Here is a 10,027-nt window from a genome sequence, read left to right as displayed (position 1 = left end):
TAAAAGCTAAGATGCATGCATCCTGGCAATCAATTTCGGGTAGAGACACGAGTTTTTTACTATAGGCTTCAAGAAAATCTAGTTGGTCTTTCTTAGATAGGACAAGGAGCAAGATCCAATCATTGACAGAAGCTATAGTGAAAGAAGAAGGTGATTTTTAAAGGGACGCTTTCTTATTAAAATCCAAAATCTTTTTATGGAAGTTTGCAAGATAGAATACATTGTGAACCAAAGAGATGAATCGGGATGCTGGATGAAGTTGTAGCATAGCCTAGTTTAACAAGGGACAAAATCCATTGGTTCTGCCAAACAAAATCACTAGCTAGTAGCCAAAATATAAAAGGAAATGGTAAAGGGAAAATTATGCCAATGCTACAAATATCCTATAGTCATCCTATAATAATTCAATGATTAAGAATCAACTATATGATACTAGCCAACCAAGGGCTAGTTGCGAGATTGAATTGTGTGTTTAGATCCTAGAGCGCCAACTCCCTTTAGTAAAAAAACCTATCAAAATATTGAGTATGAGATAAATTTAACAATATGCCATGAGTAGAAATTATTCAAATTAACATGGTTGTGTTCTACACTAAAAGATCTTCAAACATGTATTTACACCTTGAAATTTGGGTAACACATGAAAAATTACATTAATTTGAAAGGAGATGGGTTTTCATATTTTAGTGTTATTTTTGTTCTACCCTCCCTCATCCAAAAGGACCCCTTGGGCCTCACATATTATGAAAAATATGTACAAATTTTAAAATCTTGCATACTTTTCAAGGTACATATCTTATATTTTGTGGGGAGGGGGACATGAAATTTTCATATTTTTCCCTTGCATATTTGAATTTTTTAAAGGAAATCCATGCATATTATATATGGACCTTGTCCCCCCATACCCTGGATTTTGGACGAGGATAGTAACATATTACATATTGAGTTGGCGCCCCAGGGTTTAGATTTGATAATTCCATCATAATTGAACCATATTGTTAATCCAAGCATTTGGATAAAGTCTCAAAAAAATAGCCAATAAGAAACAAATTCAAATTGCTTCATAACCAGAATATAAAGATTTCATCATTACTCCAAGACTTAGAATGCTAAGGAAGGGTCTTTAAAATGATAACGATCTTGAGAAAACCCATACATGTAAAGTTAGAAATGTATTTTCCATCATTAGCAAATTTTATACAAGAATTACAAGTGTTGAATCCGTCTAAAGTTTGAGCTCCAAGATCGGGGTTAACTTACTTGCCACCATCCAATTAAAACTCTATGTTTGAACATTGCAATTTATATGGGTAGGTAGGTAATGCTTCTTACCCCGGCATGTTATTTCTTTACCCAGGAACAAGACATCCATCAAGATTAAAGAAGTCTAAACAATTTCATAGAACATTCCAAAGGATTATGAAATCTCAAAGCATTAAGACTCTTAAGTAAATAATTTTTTAATTAAGAAACCTACAAAAAGAATATTAGTAGGCATGACCCAAAATAATGCAGTTTAAAAAGGAAAGTAAGGGTATAACAAATGAATCTAATAATTGTAAGGCATATGTAAACTATTATAATTAAAATACATAGTGAAAACATATGTATAAGTTATAATATATACATATATTATGGACATAAATCATAAATACATGTATATGTGTTATAATGCCTACTATAATGGAATGGGGTAGTATTAGCAAAGGAGCATGTCAGGCAGTAAAGGGTTAATGCTATATTTATTTATTTACTTAATTATTTATATTTATACTTACCATGTAAGAAGACTCTTGACTTTCTCAATTCTCAAAGAGTCATGAGCATCTTGTGATGGGGCACATGTCAAAAATCTCCAAAAAGGACATGGATGGTGACATACAAACTTATGTGACTAATAGGGAAAGCAATCTACAGGCAAAAATTATAAATGGGTGAAGGAGGGTGACAAAGTATCTATAAAAGGAGCCCTCCCCTTTCTTATTCAACAGGTCTCCCACCATTAGGCGATATGTTTCTATAGCCACTGTCTTCTCAAGCCTCTTCCATGTCTTCTCTCTCCATCTTAAAGGTGTTCATTTGTATAGAGTCTTGGAATCCAATTCTCTTTAGTTTCTTCTTATCTGAGTAGCCTTGGATCTCTCTCTCTCTCTCTCTCTCTCTCTCTCTCTCTCTCTCTCTCTCTCTCTCTCTCTCTCTCTCTCTCTCTCTCTCTCTCGTATGAAACTTCTATTGATATGAGATCAATGAGTTGTAGCTTCATCTCCCATGGAAATTGAGATCCATGTATGTCATTTCTCTTGCTTTTTTCACTCTTATCTCTTGAGCTCTCTTGTTTCCTTTGAGCGCTCCAGCGACAACATGGGTCAATTTTTAAGAAATTATAAGTATTATCATTTTCTTCTAAACGAATTGTATCAGCCGTATATTGTTGACAAAAGGTGGATGTTGAGAGAGCATTCTTCCTACCATAAATGTAGGTAAAAAGAGTCCATAGTTCTAGGACAATTTGGCCCCATTGGTGGTAAATTGCTCATAACTTGGTGCTCACTTGTTTGACTCTGACAAAACTTACATCAATGCAAAGATCTCTTCAAGGCACATCATTTGGTATATTCAAGTTTTGTATTAAAGGTATATAGATAAAGTTATGAGACTATGTGTATGGACTATCTATTTTCGTGATAGTTTTGATCCTTTGGTAGTGAATTGCTCATAACTTGGTGCTCACTTGTCTAATTCTAACAAAAGTTACATCAACATGAAGATAACTTGAAGATGCATCATTATATACATTTATATATTGAAGATTAGAGGAAAATTTTATGGGACTCTATGTGTGACTCTCTAATTTCATGATAATTCTGACCCCTTCTAGTAAATTGTCCATAACCCTCCAATTGCTTCTCTGTTTCCCATGAAACTTATATAAACAAAAACTCTATTGCTAGTATGATGTATAATATGCTAATCAAGTGAAAGGATCCTAACCGTTGAGTTCAAAAGAATAAAAAAGCTAAGAAGTGCATGAAGTCTCATTACCCCCAACTCCAAGTCATAGTACCTTGTAGTAATAGTTAGCATGTGTAAGTCTTTATGCCAACAACTCAGATTTGAGGCTAAGCATCATCTTCCAAGTGAGGCAGAGATGAAACACGAGTATTGTCATCTGGTATGTAAAAAGAAGCGGGCTTTCATTAACCAGCAGAATGAGGAGTTGAAAAAATGTTTGTAAGTAACAACTCTTAAGACTTTTGATGGAAGTTTATAGAGTGCCGAGCCCCATTCCCTCTCATAGACACCAAACTCTAGCACTCCTATGCATGCATGCTATATGATGTCCCTAACTAGCTAGCACTCAATCTCTTGAATGCACCACACCCCATATTGTGCACACTTCCCCATCCAGTGGTGTTAAACATGCAAATTTGAAGATTCACAACAGTCGAGAAAAAAATCATAGAGGGTCCACATACCAAGTTCATTGCATATGGAATAGATAATTTGGCACAAAGATATTTAACAAAGTGGTGTGCCCTAATTTAACTCTCACTTGGACTCTTAGTACCATCACTCACATTCACAAGGCAGGGGATCCCTTGAACCTACAAAACTACATGACTTGGACATGTCATGTCCAAGATCTATGCACCAGTGCTCGACATAGAGGTTAGTCAGGATGCAGAGCTTTAGAGACTCAGAGTCATGGGACAATGGGGCTTCTAGAGAGATCAGAGACGGTGGATCACATACTCACACTCAGATGTGTCATTGAGGAGGCCAAGGCATGAAAACATAAAATTATTGTTTCTTTGTGGGATTTCGCAAAGCCTTTGACACAATGTCGAGAGCTTGACTCATCAAATGTCTACAGGAATTGGGGTAATATGATCATGAGATCAATTAGGCATTCATGGCACTTTTCTCGAGTAGGGTTCTGATAGGGCACTAGATGGGTTAGCGATGGAGGTGGTAGCAGGGTGGTCGCATCCTATACATACTTGGGGGTTGTTTACTCAAGCTCAATCTTCACGATGTGACCAGATTTACAGGCCTGATCAGGGGATATGCCGAATTGGTGGTAGTGCTTTCACTCTCATTTTTAGGATTCTTATACCAAGGTTCTTTTATACTTTTTAGTCCACCTAATAGGTTTGCATGGCAACCCTTTTTGGGAGACAGGCCTCTATCAGAGATACATTGGGCTCAAGTCGATAGGCTCCAAGTTCTCTTTCTTTCATGGGTGATCCATAGTAAGCCTTCAGTCCCACATTAGAGAGCCGTGGCTAATTGTGGATCACCCCCACTACAACTTGATGTCATCATTCCAGGTTATCACATATCTCTATTGCCAGGAAGTATGGCTCCTAAAATACAGAGTGACTTAGGCTACCGTAGCTGGCCCTATTCTCATCCATGGGAGCAGTTGGTATGCATGTACATGCAATTGGCTTGAGAGCTTGGGGCTCCACATAGACATACTATCCTCCTTATAGTACAACATCCAGGTCACATCTACCCCGCTCACATATCACGAGGTGGACTAGGTTATCCAGAGAGGATCTCTTACAACTACATACATTCAAGACCCAATTGACACCCCATGAGCTCCTTGTGAAACTCAACTTTTACAGAGACCACTACTTGCAAGTTCAATGGAGGGCTTCACTGATCCACTAGGATACACACGGATCTATCTCCCCCCCCTCATTGAGGAATCAATGCAGTCACACATGATAGTGACAATGACATTCTCTTCATGTCTAATTTATCTGTAGAGTTGCTTACCACTTCAGATGATGCATATTCCCTAGGATTGGATTTTGGATTCTGGTGCTTCATTCCATGTTACTCCCCTTATGAAGAATAAGACTTGGGACTTGGTTTCTTTACCACATGGAAAGAAAGCATTACCATGTAAATGGGTCTACAAGATGAAGGTCACAGATGATGATGTGCCTAGGTATAAGACCCGTTTGGTCGCTAAAGGGTTCAAGCAAGAGAAGGGTGTGGAATTTGATGAGATATTCTCTCCGGTTGTGAAGATGACCACACTTAGATGCATGCTTGGCCTAGTGGTAGCAGAGGATATGGAGCTTATGCAGATGGATGTTAAGACAACTTTCTTGCATGGGGATCTGCATGAGGAAATTTACATGGTGCAACCAGAAGGCTTTGAAGAAAAGGGCAAAGAGCATTTAGTTTGCAAGCTAAAGAAGAGTCTCTATGGTCTTAAGCAAGCGCCTAGAGAATGGTATCAGAAGTTTGATGCTTTCATTCGGTCCTAGGGTTTTAGAAGGAGTGAAATTGATCACTGCCTCTAGACTAAAAGGGCTAAGGATAATAGCTTGATACTCCTGGCACTATATGTGGATGATATGCTATTGGCTAGCAAGAATACTTATGAGCTAGATGCATTAAAGGCCAAGTTGCATGAGGCCTTTGATATGAAGGATTTGGGACTTGCAGGTCATATTCTTGGTATGCGCATCACGCGTGATCGGAGTAGGAAAATCCTTTGGCTTTCACAGAAGGAGTATGTTACAAAAGTATTGCAGCGTTTCAATATGGAGGGGGGGAAGGCAGTGAGTACTCCTTTTCCTCCATATGTGAAACTGAGTCATACAGATAGTCCCAAATCAGATGAGGAGAGGGCCATGATGGCCAAGGTTCCTTATGCATTAGCGGTTGGTAGTCTTATGTATGCTATGATAGCTACTAGACTAGACATTGCATTTGCAGTGGGAGTTGTTAGCTGGTATATGGCTAATCTAGGAAAGAGGCATTGGGAGGCAGTTAAGTGCATCATGAGGTACATGAAGGGTACCAAGGAGATGTGCATCTGCTTTGGTAGAGGAGACGTGTGTACTTGGGCACACAGATTCAGAATATGCAGGGCATGTGGATAGTAGGAGATCCACTTTTGGTTATGTGTTCACCTTTGCAGGTGGTGCAGTGTCGTGGATGTCTCATGCACAGAAGTGCATTGCTTTGTCTACCACAGAGGCTAAGTATGTTGCAGCCACAGAGGGTTGCAAGGAGGCTATATGGCTTGATCGGCTAGTGGGAGATTTGGGGATTCATACAGGTGTACCGACATTGCATAGTGATTCCATGAGTGCTATTCAACTAGCATGGAATCTAGTCTTTCATGCAAAGACCAAACACATTGAGGTCAGGTACCATTTCATCAGAGAGGTACTTGAGGACAAGCGCATAGAGCTTGTCAAGGTTCATACAGATGATAACCCTGTAGATATGCTGACAAAGAGTCTACTTAGTCAGCGGTTTGAGTATTGTTGTGTATTGATGGGCATTGGATAGTATGCTCACTGGTTTTTCTCCCTTAAAGGCACATTGTCCTTTAAGTGGGAGGTTGTGTGGGCTAAAGGTCATTGTGCCTTTACCCCGGTTATGTACAATACTCAAACACATATATAAATGAATGAAAAAGAAGATTAGGGTGTTCTGCACCCACTAAAAACTTGTGTGACTCTCTGTTTCACTCTCTCCCTCTTCTGTTCTGCTTCCATTGAGAGCACTCTCAAAAGGACCTAAATACCTTTCTGCCCTTTAGGCCTTAACATTGCACTCCCCATTCTTGCCTAGGCTTAGGATAGTTCCTAGTCCCCGACCCTCTAGGCTCCCATCAACCAAGCACTGTGGAGCCCTCTGGTTTCCCGCTTCACCATAACCACATCAGACGATTCTGGGATTATAGCTGACGTAACATTCCCTTCCCCTTAATAATGGTTTATGTCCTAAAAAACAAAATTGGGAAACCTCCTTTGGAAATTGCTTGCCCTTTCCCATGTTGAACTCTCTTCAGATCCATCTTTCCACTTAACCAAACATTCTTGCCAATAGTATGTCGTGTTCTTTTTTCTTGTTTATCTAAAATTCTTTTTGGTTCATGTGGTAAAGATGTAGGTTCAATGAGTTCAACTAGGACTTCATTTCCAATGAGATTATCATCATCTCGTAATTTTCTTTCTAGCCTACAATGACATGAAAAACTAGATGTACTCTACATCCCTCAGGTAAGGCTAATTTGTAAGCAAGTTCTCCAATCCTCTTAAGTATTGTGAATGGTCCACAATACCTAGGAGACAACTTCAGACATTTGCCTGCCTTTAGAGATTTAGAAGATTCAGGTACCTTAAGGTAGACTTTCCCATTCAAACTCCAACTTTCTACGGTGGGGGTTTGCATAACTTTGTGCTCTATCTTGAGCCTTTCCTATGCTATCTTTAGCTAACTTAAGTGTTTGATTCATATCCTCAAGAAAGTCTTTGGCCGCTTGAACCTTCTCTTTTTCGAGTCCCATTGTCATTGGGGCTCTTGGTTGAAATCCATACATCATCATGAATGGACTAAAACCTGTAGCTGAATGTTGGCACTATCATATGCAAATTCTAATATGGGCAGATATTGTTCCGAATTAGTTTCTCCATCGACCACCACCCTACTCCCATCCTCACACGGTGAGTTTCTTCGAGCCCATCTCACAGCGATAACCTAGCCATCCACCCATCGTCCACTCCTCCCTCTCCATCGACCACCACCCTACTCCCATCCTCACATGGTAAGTTACTTCGAGCCCAGCTCGCAGCGATAACCTAGCCATCCACCCATTGTCCATTGGTCCTCAACAATCCTGTTACATCGAGAAAGACTTGGAGAGCATTGAGGTGACCATCTCTTCCTCCCTTTGGATTTTCATCAAAGTTTTTCGTGATCTGTCAAAGTTTTCCGTCCGTCAAGTTTTTTCTTTTTTCCCCTCCCCCTCCTCCATCTCCCCCTCCACCCTCCCCTCCATCTCCACCACCCCCTTTTCCCCGCTCCCTCCCTCCATTTTCCCCCCCTCCCCCCCTCCATCTCCCCCTCCACCCTCCACCCCTTCCATGTCCACCACCCCCTTTTCCCCCCTCCCCCTCCTCCATCTTTTCCTCCATCCTCCACCCCTTCCATCTCCACCCCCCCTTTTTCCCCCTCCCCCTCCTCCACCTCCCCCCTCACCACCACCCTTTTCCCCCCCCCTCCATCTCCACCTTCCCCCCTCACCACCACCTTTTCCCCCCTCCCCCTCCTCCACCTCCCCCCTCACCACCACCCTTCCTGCCCCTCCCCCTCCTCCATCTCCACCTTCCCCCCTTACCACCACCCTTTCCCCCCTCCATTTCCACCACCCCCCCTCCCATCTCCACCCCCACCCTTTCCCCCCCCTTTCCCCTGCCCTCTCTCTCTCTCTCTCTCTCTTCCCCCCTTCTCTCTCTCTCTCTCTCTCTCTCTCTCTCTGTCTCTCTCTCTCTCTCTCTCTTTCTCTTTCCCTCCCTTCTCTCTCTCTCTCTCTCTCTCTCTCTCTCTCTCTCTCTCTCTCTCTCTCTACCCCCCTCGCCAGTCGCTCCTCCCCTAACCTACCTAATCCTAGTACTAAAGTAAGGGCCTAAGCCCTTGTTGTTGCTACAAAGGCAGTCCATCGGTGCTCGCAGTGCTCGCCTGTGGCGGCGCCCAGCGGTACCTCACACCCGCACTTCCTGCCCGTGCCTCGCCACCACAGCGCCCGTACCCTTCACCACCCGCCCCCGCTCTCCACCTCCCCACCACTCTCTATGCTCCCCCTCCCCTCCACCCTCTGCCTCCGTGCTCCCCCTTCCCCTCCCCTCGACCCTCTACCTCCGCCCCGGCTTCCCCTCCCCTTGACCCTTTGCCTCCACCCCCCCTCCCCCTCCCCTCCACCCTCCCCTTCCCTCTACCCTGCCTACCACCCCCGGTCGTCGCGCGAAACCACCCCCCCACCCCCCCGCCGTCGCGCAAAACAACCCCCCCAAAAAAAAGGATTAAAAAAAAAGATAACAGAAAAAGGAAGTCAAGAAGAGCCTAACAAATTGGTAAATGCAACTATGCCACCTAGTGCACATGGCACATGTCAGGCTAGTTCAACACCATCAGAGTTCGATCTTTGAGAAGTGCCAGAATACTTCAAGAATTACACAAGTGGTAGTGTGCCAATAGCAATGCCAAGACCACTAAGAGAATCTGAAGTTCAAGAAACTGATAGTCTTGGAGAACCTCCAATCTATGAGGGACTGGCAAAAACACGCACAATAAACCTTGCCCTTGAAGGGGAGGAAGAAAAACCGGTTTTCATTGGGAAACAGCTTCGACAAGAAGATGAAACCAAACTCAAAGCACCCCTAATGGAATACCGTGACTGCCTAGCATGGTCATACAAAGAGATGAAAGGAATTTCACCAGGCATGGTAGTACACATGATACCTATAGGGGAAGGCGCTCACCCTAAGGTTTGTGGACCTTATCACACAAATCCTAAGTATGGCACCATGGTTAATGACGAGCTGGAAAAACTCCTAGATGCCAGATTCATATATGAGATAGAGCACACTGATTGGGTTTCACCCATCGTCATTGTGCCTAAACACAACAAGAAGCTCAGAATATGGGTAAACTTAAAAAATGTGAATGCCACCACAATTAGGGATCACTATCCCCTACCCTTAATAGAAATAGTGTTGGAAAAGGTGGTAGGCTTTGAAATATATAGCTTCTTGGATGGCTTCAGTGGCTATAACCAAGTGCAAATTGCTAATAAGACCAATCAAAAACAGCATTTGCTACAGAATGGGGTATTTTTGCGGCGTCATGCCATTCGGCCTTTGTAATGCCGCGGCCACATTCCAACGAGTCATGCTCACATCTTTCAAGTCATTTCTGAATAAGTTTTTACAGGTGTTCTTGGATGATTTGTGCATCCATTCAAACAAAAAAGACCGCTTCAAATGTCTTGAAGCAGTACTAATCAAATGCAAGGAGTATGGCATCTCCCTAAATCCAACAAAATGCCAGTTCATGGTCACCCACGGAGTTGTTTTGGGACACATCGTCTCTCAACATGGGATTGCAACTGACATGGACAAAATCAAAATTATGATGGAATTGCCTCCTCCTACAAATTCCATTTATGGGACATGCCAGCTATTATAGAAGATTTATATTGCGGTATGCC

The sequence above is a fragment of the Dipteris shenzhenensis genome, chromosome 29 (genome assembly GCF_047967505.1).
Source record: "Dipteris shenzhenensis isolate YYH24624 ecotype China chromosome 29, Dip_SZ_1.0, whole genome shotgun sequence".
NCBI classification, from domain to species: domain Eukaryota; kingdom Viridiplantae; phylum Streptophyta; class Polypodiopsida; order Gleicheniales; family Dipteridaceae; genus Dipteris; species Dipteris shenzhenensis.
The sequence above is the reverse complement of the archived record's forward strand: the minus strand, read 5'-3'. Positions refer to the sequence as shown.